Here is a 21,187-nt window from a genome sequence, read left to right as displayed (position 1 = left end):
CTTTCCCATTGGCTTGTGGGTGATATGAAGTGGAGGTCCTATGCTTGATCTTGTGATGCTTGAGAAGTTCTTCAATCATGCTAGAGGTGAACTGGTTGCCTTGGTCTGTGACTCGTTCTCTAGGACACCCAAATTTGTAGAATATATTCTCCCTTAGGAACTCAACCACCTTTTATTCTGTTGCTACCTTGATTGCTTTGGTTTCATCCCACTTAGTTAGATAATCAGTGCACACAATGATGTGTTGTTTTTGCTTTGAAGGAGGGTTGATAGGCCCAATGAAGTCCATGCCCCACTTGTCAAATGGCTCAAAAGTCACTTGAGGTTGTAGGGACATTTCATCTCTTGGAGACGGTTTTCGCATCCTCTGGTACTGATCACACTGACTAACATACTTCTTCACATCCTGATGAAGAGTAGGCCAATAATAGCCTACTTGCAGCACTTTGAATGATGTCCTCTTTGCTGCAAAGTGACCTCCACAAGGCCCATCATGATAGGTCAGAAGAATGTTAAAGACTTCCTCTTCTCTTACACACCTTCTCAAGATTTGATTTGGGCCAAGTTTGAACATATTTCCCCCAATCTAGGTGAAGGGGGAACTTTTCCTCATTATCTTGTTCTTTTCTCTAGAGGGCAAGTTTGATGGGAACTGTGCTGACACCAGATAGTTTGCTATATCAACAAACCTTGGGGAGAGCACTGAAATAGCAAACAAATGCTCATCTGGTAATTGATCATCCACCATTCCTTCTTCACATGCAGGTGGATTCATTCTAGACATAAAGTTAGGAACGGTATTTTCCTTACCAAGCTTATCAAAGATAGTTAGATCAAACTTCTATAATAAAAGTAAACATCTTATTATTCTAGCGTTTACATCTGGTTTGTTCGTTAAATAATTAATTGTAACATGACCAGTATGCAAGGAGTTCTTTTTCTGTTACAATATAATTTAATTCAGCCTTTGACAGGTTTTTATTGGTAAAATAGATGGCACAAGGCAACTTCTCCTCTACGTGACCGAAGGCTACTCCTATGGCTTTATGTGAGGCATCAGCATGGATATGAAAAGGGAGGGCCCAGTTTGGGCCCTTAAGGATTGGTGCAGTAGTTAGTTTACCCTTTAGAATGTCTAGGACCTCTTGACAACTCTTTCACCATATGAATTCGGAATATTTGGCCAATAATCTAAACAAAGGAGAGGCTAGCTTAGTGAAGTCATTTGTGAAACTTCTGTAGTATCCAGCTAACCCCAAGAAACTCATAACATCTATTTGATTTTGTGGAGGTGGGACCCTTTGGATGATGGTTATTTTGTTTAGGTCCACCTGTAGTCCTTGCTGAGATATGGAATGACCTAGCACAGTCCCTTCAGTCATTAAGAGTTCACATTTTTCAGGACTGAGAGACAGGTTCATCTCAATGCATTTGCATAATACTTTGCCTAGGTTAGTCAAGGCCTCTTGGAAATCATAGCCATAAGGTGTAAAATCATCCATATAAATCTCCACAACGTCATGAACTAATTCAAGAAAAATACTCAAGACTGCTCTCTAGAAAGTGGCAGGAACATTGCATAAACCAAATAGAAGGACCCTATAGGCATAAGTACCCCAAGGATAGGTGAATGTGGTTTTATCCTAGTCTTTTGGGCAGATTTGGATTTGGTTGTGCCCACTGAATATATCTAGGAAAGAAACGAACTTCATCCCTGCGAGGCAATCTAGCACTTGGTCAATGAAGGGTAAGGGAAAATAATCCTTATTTGTGGCTTTGTTTAGCTCCTTATAATCGATACAAATCCTCCACTTCCCATTTTTCTTGGGAACTAACACTAAAGGAAAGACCCACTCACTATCAGAGATAGGGTAAATGAACTCAGCATCTAATAGTTTTTGTAGTTCTTCTTTGACTATGTCTTTGAGGGCTCGATTCATCCTCCTTTGTGGTTACCTCATTGGCTTACAACCTTCCTTGATGTATGTGTTATGAGTACACACTGAGGGGTGTACTCCCTTCATTTTCTTGTAGCTCATAGTAAAGGCTTCTAGGTTCTCTCTCAACAAGTTGCATAGTTGTTCCTCTTCTAATGTAGAAAGAGATGGATTAATCTTCAAGGTTTTCTCTGGGCCAAATTCTATGGTTTTAACTCGGATTGGGTTGGAATTGGCCAAACATAAGTCAATTTGATGATTATTCACCATTTCCTTTACTTCTTCTTCTAATGGTAATGAGCTAGGAGTTGGACTTTGGAGCAGGTGTTCAATTAAATCATCTTCATCTCGCTGTCCTCCTCCTATGATGGATTCCAAAGTATAAAGTTGGGCATAATAAAGTTCATCTTCTTCCTCCTCCTCCAACCATAAAGGTAAATCATGTTCTAGGGAGGGTTGAGCAAAAGGGTATAAGACTAATTGTTTGGACATATGCTCATTCTTGGTGGTCATACTCCGAGCTCTGCAGCAAATGTAGGCATCAGTTCTGGCCAACCATGGCCTCCTAAGGATGAGAGGGTAACCAATAAGCTTACCCTTAGGTTGGAGAACTAGGAAATCTGCAAGGTACTCCCAAGAATCAAGGGAGACCATCACATCCTCCACAATTCCCTTAGGGGTGATTGTGGAGTGGTCTGCAAGTTGCAACACTGTTGTGGTCCTCCTTAACGACCCCTGGAGGTTAAGCTTGAGCATGGTGTCCTTGGTCATCACATTAATGGTAGCCCCAAGATCAATCAGAGTGTGTGGAACAATGGTGCCATTGATGTGCACATCAACTACAGGGCTTCGAGGGTCTAACTATTTTGGACATATTTCTTGCCCCAACATTAAGTCAGATAACTACCCAATGGTAGGGTCATCCCTTTTTCTTCTTCCTTGATGCTTAAAGAACTTCTCCTTCATCAATTCATTGTAAATAGGAACATATTTGATTGCATGGAGAAGGGGAATCTTTACACCTAGATTTTTCAATTCTCCCAAAAGTTTGGTTTCTTCTAGGGCAGGCTGGAGTGGTTGGGCTAGTCTTTTAAGAAATGGTGGATTTACTTTAAGGTTGCTTTCTTCTCTATCTTCCTCAACCTCCTTATGTGGAGAGGGAGGTTGGTTATCTGGGAGAATTCTCCGAGATCTTAGGTTGATCTCATGGATTTCAACAACATAAGTTGGGATGATGTCTGTCCACCGTATGTTTGTTGAGCCTACCTATTGTTTGGGTTTAGATTTGGCTGGGCAAGCATCTGGGGTTGCCTTGGTGGATCAGAGTGCAGGAGTTGTGGTTGGGTATGTGATGGAGGCAATAGAGCTAGAACATTGTTGAAGTGGGGCCTCCACATCTGGGGTGAGGTATTTCACTGATGTTGTGGCTGATTGTAAAGTTGAAATGACTGGTTGGCTGGCTAGGAATGATACTAAGATGCATAGGACCAAGGAGGGGCTATAGACTAGGAAGGATGAGCAGGGGATCCCCAAGAAGGTGTAGCCATGCTTTGGTTGGGTCTGTAATATGCATGGGATGATCCTTGCATACCCTGTTGGTATGGTCTAGGCCCAGGTGGTCTCCATCGATTGATGTAGCAAAGTTGCTCAGTGACCCCTTTAACTCCTTGATATACAACTTTGAGGTCAGGTAAAGAAGGGCACTTGTCTGTGGTGTGGTTTTCTTCACAGACTGAGAAAATATCAATAGAGTTTAATGGGCATTCGTTCCTAGGATGCCTCCTGGTGCATCTAAGACAAAAGATGGCCAAGGCTCTCTATGATTCCTCTTGCTTTCTTTTGATGTTCATGGTGTCTAATTGCAAGGAAAGGGTTTGCAACATCTCACTTTTTAAGTCCTCTAGCATATTTCCAATTTCACCCTTGATGGATGAGTGGGCAGATGATGTGCTGGCCATAGGTTGACTACTCCTACTCTTTTTTCTGGTTATCCTAAAATGGTTTCTAAATACATTCTTGATATCCTCGTAGGATAGTTGTTAGACATATCCTCCTACAAACAAATCCAAGGTATCTGGGATATCGTCCCTTACACCTTTAAGCAGGACCAACTTTAGTGACTCAGGGTCAAGTGTGCACTTGGCCCTTTAGTAACAGAGCTGGAATCTTTCTTCATAGTCTTCTAAGGATTCATCTTGGCCTATGGTAATCCTAAAAATCTCTTCCTTAGTATATTTTGACCTATAGTAGTCCCTATATTTTTTGTTAAAGGCATGCTATATCTGAGCCCAAGTTATGACGCTATTGTTGGCATTATGTTTTTCTGGTATGGCTGTATGTTACAGATGTTGTACTTAGGGCAACTCCCGTGGCAAGGCTCTCAGTTTGTTGAAAATTAAGAAGGACGCAGGAAACCAGTTCAGAAGGTGCGTACCCGCAGGTACACCATGCAGGATCCGCGTCCAGAGACGCAGTCCAGCCGTTCAGGGGGTGCGTCCACCCAGTGCACACTTTTCAAGGCAGAGAAAAAGCACGTGGGGGTTTCTTGTGTGGTATCTAGCTGACGGTTTTGTGTTTCTATCGTGTCGGCTCGTGGTATTGTTCCATGTTTTGAGGAGGAGCTTGCCTATATAAAGCAAGGAGATCATTTGGCTAAGTATGTCTTTGGTTGAATATCCTTTTGGGTGAGATCTGATCTAGATCTAAAGAAGGCGAATCTACTGAAGGACTGAGATCTCTTTGGCGCAAGATCAGATCTGAAGATCTGACTGTTTGGGTTACACTTAAAGTCTTGAAATCATTCATACCCGGAGGGACACAGGTACGGTGAAAGGAAAGCGCGCCGGGACGCAGTGCAGAATCTGGAAACCTGCGTGGGGACGCAGGGCAGACGAAGTTCAGGTGCGTCTGGGACGCAGTTCAGTAACTGGAGATCTGCGTGGGGACGCAGAGCGATCAAGGTTCAGGTGCGTCTCTGAAGCAAAGGACGCGGCGCGACAGTGTTTTTGGGTGCGTCTCTGTAGCAGAAGGACGCGGCGCGATAGTGGTTTTGGGTGCGTCCCTGTAGCAGAAAGACGCGGCGCGATTGTGTTTCTGGATGCGTCCCTGAAGCAACAGAACGCAGAGCAGTTGAAGGAACAGTGCGTGGGCACGCAGCGCAGCAGAAGGATATCTGCGTCTGAACGCAGTGTAGCAAAAGGTTAGCTGCGTCTGGTCGCAGGTCACAGAAGAAAAAAAAACTGTGTCTCTGTTCTATTGATTGTATTTATCTGTTGATAAGGTGTTCTGGGTTAATTTTGTTATTACTGATCTGATAACTATAGTAGACAGTAACTGTTATGTACTGGATGATCATTTGATGCTTTATGAAAAGAAGTAGAGAGTTGTAGCTCTCTGCAGGTTGCAGCCTGCGTACTGGTAAAGGACTGCACCAGTACAAAATCATTGTAAAAGGAGTTTCTAATTTGAAAGAAGATAGAGACATATTGCAGCAGGTGGTTTTCACCCACATTAGGTTTCCACCTTACATCTTGTGTTCTTTGGTGTGACTATCTGTTTTCTTTGTTCATGCTCATTATTTTATAGTACTGATATGCAAGAATAATTCAAAGATCAAATAAGGAAGATTTGTTAAATTGCCAGATAATACTGATTCACCCCCCCCTCTCAGTATTATTTCCGTCAAGTGGTATCAGAGCCAGGTTCTTCAGAGAAGCTTGATCGCTTGAAGGTAGATCGTTCATCATGAGCAACTACGAGAGAGAAGCATCAATCAGGCCACCGATTTTTGATGGGACAAACTTCAATTATTGGAAGGTAAGAGTTACTGCATATCTTCAATCTCTTGGTACAGAAGTTTGGGACATTGTAGAAACAGGCTATGCTTTTCCTTCAGCTACTCCTACAGATCCAGCTGAGAAAAAGAAGTATGAAACAAATGAAAAAGTAGTCAGTACTCTATTAGGAAGTATATCCCAAATAGAATTCATGAAGGTAATGCACTTCAAATCAGCAAAAGAGATATGGGACAAAATGGTCACGAGCTATGAAGGAGATGAACAGGTAAAGCGAGCTAAACTTCAAACTCTCAAGATTCAGTATGAGACTCTTAAGATGTATAATGATGAAAGTGTGGCTAATTATTTTCTTCGGGTAGATGAGATTGTTAATTGTATGAAAAATTTGGGTGAAGAAATAAAAGAGGCTATAGTAGTTGAAAAGATTCTAAGATCATTATCCCCCAAGTTTGAATCTAAAGTATCTGCAATAGAAGAAAAGGAAAATCTCCGAGTTCTCACTATGTCTCAGCTACATGGAATTCTAACTGCTTATGAAATGAGAAAGGGAGGTCCATCAGACAGAAGGGAAGCTGCTTTCAAGGCATCAGGCAAGGAAGATTACTATGAAGCAAGCCATGTTCCAGAAGAAGAGGAAGAAGAATCCAATTTTGTCAGAAATCTTCAAAGGGGTTCTGGAAGGTTCAGAGGTAAGCTACCTTTCAAATGCTTTGCTTGTGGAAGAGTAGGTCATTATGCTGCAAAATGTCCTTATAAGGATAAAGGAAAGGAACCTGCTAGATGGAACAAGAAACAAAGTGCAAATAAGAAAAGCTACTACACCCATGAAGATAGTGATGGTCTATCAAACAGTGATGAAGATGAACGAGGTAATGAATATAAGTTATTAATGGCATTTGAAGATGATGATTATATGGATGCTATAGATGTGGATAACCTTTATGATGAAATCACTAGACTCAAGAGATGTATAGAAGAAAAGAATGTGATCATTGATACTCTACAATTTCAAATTGATGAAAAGGAAAAACATCTTGAAAAACTAGAAGGAGAAATTGTTGGTCTTAGAAAAGAGATTGAGAAAACAAAAGCTATTAATCTTAAGTTTGTCAAAGGATCTGAAACTTTGGATAAGATTATCAATGTGCAGCGGTCTCCTCTAAACAAGACAGGTCTGGGCTACAATGGAGAAACCTCTCAAGCATCCACCTCAAAGAGTTATCTTGATGCAGCAAGAAGAAATGAGAAAAAGAACAATGAAGATCATCAGGCAAAGCAGGGACAAATTACAAACAGAAGCTATCAAGGGCAATCCATCTTAAGGGTGAACCAGCCACAGGTAAAATCTTCTCAATTTGGTCCAAGAATAGATGAAAATAGAAATTACAATCAGTTGGCTGGCAGATTCAATAACCGCAGAAGTTTCTTCAATGGACAATGCTTTTCTTGTCACAACTTTGGTCACAAAGCAGCTCAATGTGTTGCATATAAAACAATCATGACTAGGGAAGCTCAAAAACAAAGAAGTATGACAGGGATTACAAAAAGGACCTATAACAACTTTTCGGTTCTTGAAAATGAAGTCGAATGTTCTATTTGCAATAATTTTGGTCATGAAGAATCTGAATGCAGGAGCAGGTTTCAGCAGAAAAAGGAGCAAGCCTCAAGCACCAAAACATGGAGAATAAAGGAACCTCAAACAGAAAGATGTGGAATAGCATTTTATGCAGAGGGACAGGAAAATCTATGGTACATTGACAGTGGATGTTCGAAGCATATGACAGGTGATAAAGAAAAACTTGAATCTTATTCTGCTCTAGAAAAGGGAAAGAAAGTTTCTTTTGGAAATGATACTCCTGCAACTATAAAAGGAAAAGGGATTGCTCAGTTAAAAGAAAAGGTCAAAGCTAGAAATGTTTTGTATGTTGATGGATTGAAGCATAATCTTCTAAGTGTCAGCCAGATGTGTGATCAAAGAACTGAGGTTATTTTCAGATCAAATGGATGTCTTGTTCGTGATCTTGATAGAGGTAAAACAATACTCAAAGGCAAAAGAACTCCAAATAATCTATACATATTTGAAGAAGGACAACAACAATGCTATCTGAGCAAGGATGAAGAGCACTAGTTATGGCATCGAAGGTTGGGACATCTAAGCTTCTCACAAATAAGGAAAGCATGCAAATATCAGGCAGTTCGCGATCTTCCAGATATCAAAATTCCTGACAACACCATATGCAGATCATGTCAGTTTGGAAAACAAACCAGAACTAACTTTCCAGAGAAAGAAGGATCAGCTAGCAGGCCTCTTGAGCTAGTACATACAGATACATGTGGTCCATTGAGGAAAAGAACACCTAGAGGAGAGGAATACTTGATATTATTTATTGACGATTTCTCCAGGTTTGTCTGGTTAGGACTTATGAAGCACAAAGATGAAGCATTCGAAAAATTCAAATCCTTCAAAGCCTTGGTTGAAAATGAACCAGGTCACAAAATTAAGTGCCTCAGATCCGACAGAGGTGGGGAATTTACTTCAAATGAATTTTTCGATTTCTGTGATGAACATGGGATAAGGAGAGAATTCTCTACAGCTAGAACTCCTCAGCAAAATGGAGTTGTTGAAAGAATGAACAGAACAATCCAACAAATGGCTCGTGCTATGCTTGATGAATCAGGAACTCCCGCAACTTTCTGGGGTGAAGCTGCACACGCTGCGGTTGTTATTCTCGACAAAACAAATGTCCGGGTGAACAGCACTCAAACTCCTCATGAGCTTTGGAGTGGCAGGACTCCTTCGGTAAAGCACTTCAAAATCTTTGGGAGTAAATGCTATATCAAGAATACTGATGAGCATCTTGGCAAACTTGAACCTAGGGCAGATGAAGGCATTCTTCTTGGTTACTCTCCACATAGCAAAGCATACAAGTGCTACAATAAAAGACTTGGCAGAATTGTTGACAGCATTGATGTAGTGGTTGATGAGGAGGGATACATTCCTAGGCAAGTCCATCATGAAAACATCGAAGAAGATGAAGGCTATCCTCAAAGACAAAATGATGAAGAAGAAGAACCTCAAGAAGAACCTCAAGAAGAGCCAGAAGAGCAAAGAAGAATAGAAGAAAAGACTCCATCCAGATATGTTCAGAAGAATCATCCAGAATCTCAGATTGTGGGGCAGAAAGAAGCAGGTGTACAAACAAGAAGAACAGTTGCAGAAGCCTCAAGCTATTTGGCATTACTCTCCTCTACTGAACCACAAAATGTGAAAGAAGCATGCAAAGATGAATGCTGGGTGAAAGCAATGGATGAAGAACTTGAGCAAATCGAAAAGAACAACACTTGGGAGCTGGTTCCTAGACCAAAGGATAAGAATGTTATCGGAACAAAATGGGTCTTCAAAAATAAATTGAATGAAAATGGAGAAGTAATTAGAAACAAAGCCAGACTTGTTTGTAAAGGGTATGCGCAGCAAGAAGGAATAGACTTTGAAGAAACTTTTGCTCCTGTTGCAAGACTTGAGGCCATCCGAATGTTCCTTGCTCTCTCAAGTTTTCAAAACTTCAAAGTATTTCAAATGGATGTGAAATCAGCCTTTCTGAATGGAGACTTGGAAGAAGAAGTGTACATTGAACAACCAGATGGGTTCATCCTTGGAAATGATCCAAATCTTGTATGCACATTGAAAAAGGCTCTCTATGGTCTCAAACAAGCTCCAAGGGCTTGGTACTACCGGTTGGACAAATATCTTCATCAACAAGGTTTTTCAAAAGGTTCAGCAGATAGCAATCTGTATATAAAAGTTGAAAATAACAAATTGCTAATACTTGTTGTGTATGTAGATGACATTATTTTTGGCAGCAATGAAGAAGATATGAGTCAAAGCTTTGCCTCGGTCATGCAGAAAGAATTTGAAATGTCCTTGCTAGGAGAACTGACATATTTCCTTGGTTTGCAAATCCAACAAAAAGAAGGAGGAATCTTTTTATCTCAAACCAAGTATCTCAAATAGATTTTGAAGAAATATGGCATGGAAGATGCAAAACCAGTATGTACACCCATGGTCACAGGATGTAGTCTCAGTGCAAATGATGAATCTGCAGCAATACATCAACCAACCTACAGATCTATGATTGGAAGTTTACTATATTTGACAGGTACCCGACCAGACATCATGCATGCAGTTGGAATAGTTGGAAGATTTCAAGCAAATCCGAAGGAGACTCATCTTCAGGCAGTGAAGAGAATTTTCAAATATCTTCAAGGGACTCAAAATTATGGCTTATGGTATCCTAGAGATACAGATCTTACTCTTCATGCTTATATAGATGCAGATTGGGCCGGAAGCGTGGATGATAGGAAAAGCACAAGTGGTGGTGCGTTCTTTATGGGTTCCAGACTGGTATCTTGGTTCAGCAAGAAACAGAGTTCGATTTCCTTGTCTACAGCTGAAGCAGGATATGTTGCTGCTGCATCTTGTTGCACCCAACTTCTTTGGATGATGCAGACTTTGCAGGATTTTCAAATCACTTGCACGCCACCTATCCCCATATTATGTGATAACACAAGTGCAATCAGCATCTCAAAGAATCCGGTTATGCATTCTAAAACCAAGCACATACCAATCAAGTATCATTTTCTCCGGGAACAAGTGCTTGAACAGAAAGTCAAGTTGGAGTATGTTCTTTCTAAGGAACAAGTTGCTGATATTCTCACCAAACCATTGCCCAGGGACACCTTTGAGTACCTCAGGCAAAAGCTGGGGGTTGTTGATGCATCTTCTTGTTGTTGAACCTTTTCTGATTGATGGTACAGGTTCAGGGGGAGCATATAATGCATTGTTGGCATTATGGAGGATGGTCAGAAGGAGATCTTGGAAATAGCTGCAATATGTCTCTATCTCTTTCATGGAGGATTATGGTTCTTTGTTACAGATCTGGTTCAAGGGGAGCATGATCTTAGGGGGAGCATACCCCTTTGCCCTTGATGTCAAAGGGGGAGAATGAAGCTGAAGTTTGTGAGGTTGCCATCAAGTCCAAAGGGGGAGATTGTTGGCATTATGTTTTTCTGGTATGGCTGTATGTTACAGATGTTGTACTTGATGGCAACTCCCGTGGCAAGGCTCTCAGTTTGTTGAAAATTAAGAAGGACGCAGGAAACCAGTTCAGAAGGTGCGTACCCGCAGGTACACCATGCAGGATCCGCGTCCAGAGACGCAGTCCAGCCGTTCAGGGGGTGCGTCCACCCAGTGCACACTTTTCAAGGCAGAGAAAAAGCACGTGGGGGTTTCTTGTGTGGTATCTAGCTGACGGTTTTGTGTTTCTATCGTGTCGGCTCGTGGTATTGTTCCATGTTTTGAGGAGGAGCTTGCCTATATAAAGCAAGGAGATCATTTGGCTAAGTATGTCTTTGGTTGAATTTCCTTTTGGGTGAGATCTAATCTAGATCTAAAGAAGGCGAATCTACTGAAGGACTGAGATCTCTTTGGCGCAAGATCAGATCTGAAGATCTGACTGTTTGGGTTACACTTAAAGTCTTGAAATCATTCATACCCGGAGGGACGCAGGTACGGTGAAAGGAAAGCGCGCCGGGACGTAGTGCAGAATCTGGAAACCTGCGTGGGGACGCAGGGCAGACGAAGTTCAGGTGCATCTGGGATGCGGTTCAGTAACTGGAGATCTGCGTGGGGATGCAGAGCGATCAAGGTTCAGGTGCATCTCTGAAGCAAAGGACGCGGCGCGACAGTGTTTTTGGGTGCGTCTCTGTAGCAGAAGGACGCGGCGCGATAGTGGTTTTGGGTGCGTCCCTGTAGCAGAAAGACGCGGCGCGATTGTGTTTCTGGATGCGTCCCTGAAGCAACAGAACGCAGAGCAGTTGAAGGAACAGTGCATGGGCATGCAGCGTAGCAGAAGGATATCTGCGTCTGAACGCAGTGTAGCAAAAGGTTAACTGCGTCTGGTCGCAGGCCACAGAAGAAAAAAAAACTGCGTCTCTGTTCTATTGATTGTATTTATCTGTTGATAAGGTGTTCTGGGTTAATTCTGTTATTACTGATCTGATAACTGTAGTAGACAGTAACTGTTATGTACTGGATGATCATTTGATGCTTTATGAAAAGAAGTAGAGAGTTGTAGCTCTCTGCAGGTTGCAGCCTGTGTACTGGTAAAGGACTGCACCAGTACAAAATCATTGTAAAAGGAGTTTCTAATTTGAAAGAAGATAGAGACATATTGCAGCAGGTGGTTTTCACCCACATTGGGTTTCCACCTTACATCTTGTGTTCTTTGGTGTGACTATCTGTTTTCTTTGTTCATGCTCATTATTTTATAGTACTGATATGCAAGAATAATTCAAAGATCAAATAAGGAAGATTTGTTAAATTGCCAGATAATACTGATTCACCCCCCCTCTCAGTATTATTTCCATCAGCTATCTCTAGGTAAACCCATGAACCATCACAACGTTGCATCCCTGAGGGTAGATGGAAATAGTTTTAACTTTTGCTCATCATATGTATAGTCATAGGTTCAGCATACAATAGCAAAATAAAAAAGGAAAGTGTCAGGTCCTCTGTGGTTAAGCCATGGAAATGAGGTAGAGCAGAGGGGCTTATGTTCTTCATTTTAGTGTCCCCATTGGTTTCCCCAATGAGGAAGGCACCCTCAATTCTTCATCTATCTCCTCTATCATTTAAGTATTCAGCCATTAGTTCAGTAGAAATGGGTTCTTCCTCTTCTTCTTCCCCTATAGGTTGCTCGCCTAAAGGGGCTTCCAATTCACCGTCAGTGAAGAAGAAAGAAGGTTGACTATTGGATGCAATGGGGGTATTTCATAAGAATTTTCCTAAGTTATCCCTATTCCTACAAGGCATGAAAGGAAACGTTTTTGGATTTTTGTAAGATTTTCTTTAAAGCTGGAAAGTACTTTGCAGAAGGAAATTGCTGAATTGAATGAAAAACACTAACAAAAGGAAACTTCTTGTTGAATTAAAATTGCTGAATGAAAGACTACTGACAAGAAAATTTCTTGTAGAATGAAATTGTTGATTGAATGAAAAACCACTAACAAAAGGAAACTACTTGCTAAATTGAAATTTCTGAACTGAAAGGAAACTAGATTAACTTGCAGAATGGAAAGGAAAGTAGATAAATGACAAATGAAAGAAAGAAACTAGATTACTTTTGCATATATAAACTAATGGAAGAAAATTGAAAACTAGAAATAGAATAAAAGAGCAGTAATCACTTCTACTCTGACACCTTCCTGACAACGGTGCCAAAAAGTGATGAACCTAGGTATTGTAGCAAGAACGTTGCAACTCCCACGACTACCAACTTTACTTGTAACCCTGTGGTTCATACAAACTTGGAGATGATGTGCTATATACACAAGTAGAAGTGAAGGTACTTCTTGTTGTCACTGCTCATCTGGCTAGAGACCCTAGGTGTTCCAAGCCAAACTTCTATATGATCAAAAGAAGCCTGATTTTGATGGAAGGAGAGAAAACCTATTCTAGGGGAGAGCTACTCTATTGTAGAAATGAAGAAGGAAATCATGTAATGCTAAACTCACACCAAACCCTAGCTAACCAATTAAACAACTATGTTAAGCAGAATTAGAAATTAACGCTAACCTACTACTGCTATCTAAGTTGTAGAAGCAAAAAAAAAATCAAAGCTAGATGAAGGGGTAAAAAATGGGAACTAAGCCAAGTCTGTGTCAAAGCGGAAGAATGGTCATAGATCAAAATTGATCAAAGGAGGATGTGACGGAGCACCAATGCATAAGAACCTTTAGATCATGTGGGTGAAAGGCAATTGAATGACTGAGATTGTATCATAGGACGGTACGTAGGTAGATGGGTGAACAATGTTAACTAACAGGATGGACAGTTGAGATTATGTTGTGGAGGCGAAGTCAAGAGATGGATGGGCGGAATAAATCGGTAGATGGACGATGGAGATCAGCCAAGCCAGTTGGTGATTGGGTGAAGCGACAAGCATCGGATCAGACGAGGACAATCAATGGTGAGAGTTTAAGGCAATAAAGTGATCGAGTGATGCGATGGCCATCAGATCAAGAGACAGATCGACGGTGGAGATGGGAGCGCTTAAAGGTACGTGCAAAAATGGGGGAGCGGGTTCAAAGAGAGGTAAGCAATATATCATGCGCCCTCAAAGCTATAAGTGGTTTCCTAAAATTTCACATGATTAGCCTCCCTGGGTGACGCGTAGCATGGGGAAACTGCTCATTTCACGTGCCCTTAGGCAGATAATGATTGGACAGAAATCCAAGTGATATCATGCGAGGGTTGTCGGATCTGGAAAGGCAGATCTACGGTGGAGATTTCACTGAGCAAGTTGGTGAGAGGGTTTTTGATAACTGTCGGATTTGACAAGGCAGATCGATGGTTGGGATTTGAAGGGAAAAAAGTCAGCGTGAAAAGCGCATTCGGGCAGTGATTGGTCATATTTTGATTAGTGAGGCGATCGATGGTTAAAAACCATTTTAACGTGGATTAACAGCTTCCGCTCAGGTGTTTCATGCTAAAAGAGAATGGTCATATGAGTGAGGTCTTAGACAGAGGATGAAGGAGCAGATGACCAGGAAATGAATGAATGACCATGAAATGAACCAAGTAACAATGCAACAAGCCACGTGACTGCATTAAACAACAAACTCCCTGTGAAAACCAAAACCCTGTGTTTTTGGGGTTGTTGTAGGGTTTCTTCCTCACATCATGGTCCCAGAGGGAGGAGGTGAGGCCGATACACCTGTGATCAACCTTGTGGATCTTTTCTTTTCCAACCTACTGCCTGAATGAAAGCATAAATGGAAGCAAACTGAATCACAAGTAATATACTCTGCACTACTATAGTGAGACTACAACGATTCAAGCAAATGAACATAAATATGGAAGCTACTTGAGTCAATGAGCAGGAAAGCCATAAATCTATGCTGAACCACTGTAATGAAAATGAATCTACTTAAACAAATGAAAAATCAAACCATGCATCTATGCTACTGCTTAATGGAAATGAATTGCTTAAGTAAATGAGCAGAAAATAGGAAGCTATGCTAGCATACTAATACAACAAAGAGTAGTTTTGGCTACAAGGGTCGGGCCCTAACCCAAGAGCTTCAGCCCTCTGCATTAACTGAGTGTTGGCTCAGAACAAAACTCATCTTCATTATAAAAGCGTTGTGTTACATCAAGAACTATTACAGGTCTAGTTCAAAATTTTGAATTCTTGCTAACTGACTGACTCACTATTGGTGACTGACTAAAATAAACTAAGGTCCTAAGCCTCTCTATTTATACATGTGAAGTCTCCAATGACTTCCCTCAAAATTAGGAAGGTACAACTCCCAACTTAATGGTAACTTGTCCTTTCACTTTCACGAGCTTGGTTGCCTTCTAGTAGGGAGGCTGCATGTACTTTCACTTGGTTGGCTGCCTTTTAGTACTCTTGATTTGGATATTTGTACTTTTAGCTGATGGAGGGATATTTGAATGGATGGGCCATAAAGGAGGAGGATTTAACTCGTGTAATTCCACTCCCTTCTTCGATCCAAGTTTTTACCAAGGTATTTTACCATAGTTCCTTGCTTTTAGCTTTTATCCCTGCATTTCCCTTGCTTTTATTGCTTATTCCTGTATTACATGCACATTAGACCACAAAGAAAAATATCCCACTCTAACTCATCTCATAAACAAAATATAATCAAAAGTATGCAATAAGTTGTGAGAATAGTTGGTTTGACTAAGCTAGAAGGTATTAAAGCAAGAATGGTGCAACTGCCAGGGCTACCAGCTTTACTTATCAACCCAGGGTTCATACAAACTTGGAGGTCACTGCTCTATATACACAAGTAGAGATGAAGGTACTGCTGTAATGGAAATGAACTTCTTAAGTAAATGAGTAGAAAATAGGAAGCTATGGTAGCATATCAGTACAATAAAGAGGATCTTTGGCTGCTAGGGTCTGGCCGTAACCCAAGAGCTTCAACCCTCTGAGTTAAATCAGTGCTTGCTCAGAACAAAAAATCATCTTCATTATAAAAACATTGTATTACATCAAGAACTGTTACAGGTCTAGCTCAAAAGTTTGAATTCTTGCTAATTGAGTGACTAACTATTGGTAACTGACTAAAGAAAATTGAGGTCCTAAGTCTCTCTATTTATACATGTGAAGTCTCCAACGACATCCCTCAAAATTAGGGAGGTATAGCTCCCAACTTAATGGTAACTTGTCCTTTCACTTTCACTAGCTCGGCTGCCTTCTAGTAGGGACGATGCTTGTACTTACACTTGCTTGGATGCCTTTTAGTACTCCTGATTTGGTTGTTTGTACTTTTAGCTAATGGAGGGATATTCAAATGGATGGGTAATAAACGAGGAGGATTTACCTACTGTAATTCATCTCCCTTGTCCCATCCGAGTTTTTACCAAGGTCTTTTACCATAGTTCCTTTCTTTTACTTTTTATCCTTGCAATTTCCTTGCTTTTATCCCTTATTCCTGCATTAGATGCACATTAGACCACAAAGCAAAATATCCCACTCTAACTCATCTTATAAACAAAATATAATCAAAAGTATGCAATAAGTTGTGAGACTAGTTGGTTTAACTAAGCTAGGAGGTGAATTAAGGCCAATTAAGGCCCATATAATTACTCAATGATGAGACTCATCAAACTTCATAAGTGAGAGCATTGAATTTTCCAAATTTATATCAAATAAAAGGAAAGTGGCCCTAGTAAGAGGAAAATAGAGAAAACACTATTATTTTACCATGAATAAAGAAAAAAAGGGATCTAGTGAAGACAATATCATCTCACCTAGCACGTTCCCGACACTTTCCCAACACACTACATTGACCTCTAGGTCAAGAAAATTTTCAAGAAAATTTCCATATAGTTTCTTTCACTATTATTTATACTTTCAAAACAATGATTAAGTATAGGAGGTCAAACCTTACACCCCATGAACCTGTAAATTTTGAAAACATGCCATTAGTGGACCCTCAAGCAGATATCTATGATACTTTTTGAAAATAGGACCAATTTCAAATCAAAGAAGGAACATCAAGTACACTGCTAATTTTCCATTGTTCTATATTATTACAATCACTTTAGCCTAATTATTAACTTCAAATAGTAATCAATTCAATCTTCCAATAATAAATAACAATTTTAGATAGAATAGTAAATGTAATTTAAAATAAGAGACAATGAGAATCAATGATAAGGGACACAAGGATTTGGTCAAATACGAGGGGAAAACCCATAACACAGAAAATCCTTTCAAATTCTTTTTCTTATTGGATTGTCATAAAATGTTTAGTAAAATAATTCAATGAGTCAATGAGTCAAAGTCACTCCTTGGACTATCCAATAAATTCAACCAACCAATATCAAATGGTGAACCAATAGCCAAATTTGTCCCAAGTCAAATTTAGTCAAAGGAAAAGTCTCTAATTCCATAAAAGTCAACAATAGTCAAATGTGGCCTAGCTAGTCCACGAGTCGACTTTCAAACTACCCTCTAAGACCTTAGTCAATAGTCAAAGTACTCAACCTCCAATGTTGGTCAAAGTTAGCCCAAAACTGTCAACAAAACTCCATCAAAAGAGAGAGACAAATATGTTGTCAAAGATTCACATGTTATGTGGTCAACTTTGGTCCTAGTCTCCTCACTATCCATCACCCACTTCATTGCTAATTCCGTAGATATGAAAATAAGCCAAACTTTGATTATCTTAGCCCGAAATGAAAAATGGAAAATGGAAATTTGTGGTCAAAGCTTCATTTGTTATGTGGTCAACCTAGGTCCTAGTCCCCTCACTATCCTCACCCACTTCATTGCTAATTCGTGAGATATATAAATAAAACAAACTTTGATTATCTTAGCCCCCAAAAGAAAAATGGAAAGATTCATATTTAGGTGGCGTGTTGTAGGAGAAGAATTTTTAGTTTTATGTATATATATATATATATATACACACACACACACACATATACATATATATATATATATATATATACACACACACACACACATATACATATATACACATATATATATGTATATGTGTGTGTGTGTGTGTGTGTGTATATATATCTATATCTATATATATATATATATATATATATATATATATATGCACATGCAAATACAAAATATATATTATGGATACAACAATAAAGTTCATGGTTACGAAATTATATTATAATGGATTGACATTCTAATGAGGTCGGGAGATGGGGGATGAAGTCTAGATTCAGACTGATGGGGTGGGGGTTGTGATACCATTGGTCTAATACAAGTGGTTACTTTCCACTCTACGAGCATATAATGAAACAAGAGTTTTGTAGATAGGTAGGCATGGACACATATCCCTCAACACAAGTAACATATTGACATGCACTTGAGGTGGATCGATGCAGTAAGGGGAACAGAGAGACAACATTATTATTTTACCACAAACAAAGAACACAATGGATCTCGTGACAATGCTATTAAATCAACCAACACATTATCAACACATTTCCAACATCATACATTGATCTTTAGGTCAACAAAATTTTCAAGAAAAATTCCATGTAGTCTTTTTCACTATTCTCTATCCTTTTAACACAATGACTAAGTATAGAAGGTCAAACGCTACACCCCATGAGCCCATAAATTTTGAAAACATCCCATTAGTGGACCTTTATTTAGATATCTACGATACCTATTGAAGATTTGACTTATTTCAAATTAGAGAAGGAACATCTAGTAAAATATTAATTTTCTATTGTTTTATGTTATTATAATCACTTTAGCACAATTCTTAACTTCAATTAGAAATAATTTCAAGCTTCCAATAATAAATAGAAATTTTAGATAGAACAATAAATGCAATGTAAAATAAGAGACAATAATAAGTGATTACAAGAGACCCAAAATTTGGTGAAAGACTGAGAAAAACCCAGAATGGGGAAAACCCTTTCAAATTATTCTTATTCATAAAATGTTGAGAACTGAGAGTACAATAATTCAATTCATTAATGAGTAAAATTCAATCATTTGACTATACAACAAAGTCAACCAATCAATATCAAATGATGATCCAATAATCAAATCTGTCCCAAGTCAACTCTAGTTAAAGTCAAATTTCTATGATGTCGACTTTTATGCCATTGAGGCTTTTCACTTTAAAAATTAATTTTTCCTTAACCAAAAAAAAATATTCCAAGGGCCACGAGGTGTCTTTCTTGATGACAAAGGTTTTGGAAAGGAGGGATTTTTTCCCTGAGTTTCCAAATTATCACTCCCTCTCAGCTACGAAGAAATTTCCAACTGCAATATATGTCCCATCTCAAATATCTTGTCATCATCAAGTCAACTATCGTCCCTTCTCATCTTTGCTCATCTCTGGTAAGCACTCTAGAATCGAAAAGAACAAGTTTTTGACATCAGAGGGGAGCTCAAGCTACTACCATCTCTCTAGTGACAATATGATAAATACAGTTTATCGATAAAAGATCACATCCATCATGTTGTCTATCAATAGGAAAGATACAACTTGCAATAGAAGGTAAGGATCACATTTAACCGATCATCCAGTGACAATGGGTGAGATCCATATACCAAGAGATTATCACATCAATATTGTTTCCTGATCAAAGGTGAGATACAAGTTTCCATAGAAGGTAGTGATCACATCCATCCCAATGGTTGCTGATATTCCTACATTAACCCTCAAGAGTCAAGTGGTAGAACACATGCCTGCTAATCACTTGAGTGAAATACCACTTTCTATTCAAGGATCACAACCATCTCATGTCATCTCAACCCATTAACTAAATGGGGTGGAACAATCCCGACAAGCTGAACTTGTGGGTAGGATGCATAATAGGGTATACATTATCAATAATGAGAGGGGAAGATACCTAAATTATCATAAATGACAAGGATCACACACATCCTATAGTGATAATAGCTGAGATACTACTTAACACAGAGGTTAAGAATCACAACCACCCCATTTTCTAGAGATCCTTAAACACCAAGAGATCTCAGGCTCAATTCCTCTCCTTGTGAGCTGAAATAGGGGGGAAGAGCATAAATCGGTGTTCTCGATCAGCTGAGATCTTTACATGGGAGGGTCACATCCATCAATCCAAGCTACTTTCTGTTGACCAAGAACTTCCATTTCAACAAAGCCTTGGTGAGTATGTTTTCTATATTCTCATTTATCGAAATGTGATGGAGTCTTACAACGTGTCTCTGTACCATGTATCAAATCTACTCATATCTCATCTCGCTATTCGTGTAATTATCATGAAATGCAAGATTTTCTATAAATCAAATTCCACTCTTATTGTCACAATATATCAATATAGTATCGAGGACCCGCTCAAATAGCTCTTTAAAGGGATTTCTCAACAAAACTACCTCATAACTAACCATGCTAGCAGTAATGTACTCCATCTCGGTCATGCTCAAAGATAAAGACTTATATTTTCTTCTCATCGAATATATCATAGCAAACACCAAGCTAAAATGACACCCTCATGTGCTCTTCCTATTAATAACATTTCCAACCTAGTCAACATTGGTGTATCCAAGTAGTCTCACATCTCTGGAAGTGTATCTAAGACCAAGGTTAATCATCTCGTGCAAATATGTTAATATGTCTTTGGGAGAAATCCAATGTGCATGAAGGGTCAATCATGAATTTACTCAATTCTTTTACTGCAAAGAATATTTCTGGACCAATTTTTCACAAGGAACATCAATGCGCCAATAAGCTCTTAATACTTAGAAAGATTCACCAAATTAGGTCCTGTAACATATCTACATAAATTCTTGAAGCTCATTTTCATCGGGGTGGCCAAGGATTTTAATTATGTCATTCCAATCTATGCATGGCTCTATCAAACCTCTAATCCCAAGAAGTAATGCATCATACTAAGATCCTTCATCTCAAACTCATATGCTCAATCCCGCTTACACTCTTGCATCAACGACTTACTACCTATCAAGAATAAATCATAAACAAATAAAATAAAAATGAAAGGCATATCTTGGACCACCTTCAAGGAGAGGTTAGGGGTAGCACTGCTTCTCATGAATCCAAGCTTCACCAAGTAACTATCAATGTTGGCATACTAGGCTCTAGGGGCTCACTTCAATCCATATAATTCCTTCTTCAACCTAAAAACATCAGTCTTTCTGTCGTTCACTTCAAATCCCTGAGGCTTCTCAAAATATACTTGTTGATTTGGTTTGGACTAACCCAGGTTCAATCTATATTGCGCACCAACAAAACCCTCAATCACTGGCCCTTTCAGCAACAACATGTAAGAAGATCACAGTCTCACCCAAAGTGACTATCGCAGCATGCAGAACCAGGTTTCTGCAGCCTTGAAGGATGTGGAGATGTGGTATTATGCTATTTTCTTAT

The sequence above is a fragment of the Pinus tabuliformis genome, chromosome 6 (assembly GCF_031772625.1).
Source record: "Pinus tabuliformis cultivar Carrire ecotype Pingquan chromosome 6, CPIR1, whole genome shotgun sequence".
Lineage (NCBI taxonomy): Eukaryota > Viridiplantae > Streptophyta > Pinopsida > Pinales > Pinaceae > Pinus > Pinus tabuliformis.
The sequence above is the reverse complement of the archived record's forward strand: the minus strand, read 5'-3'. Positions refer to the sequence as shown.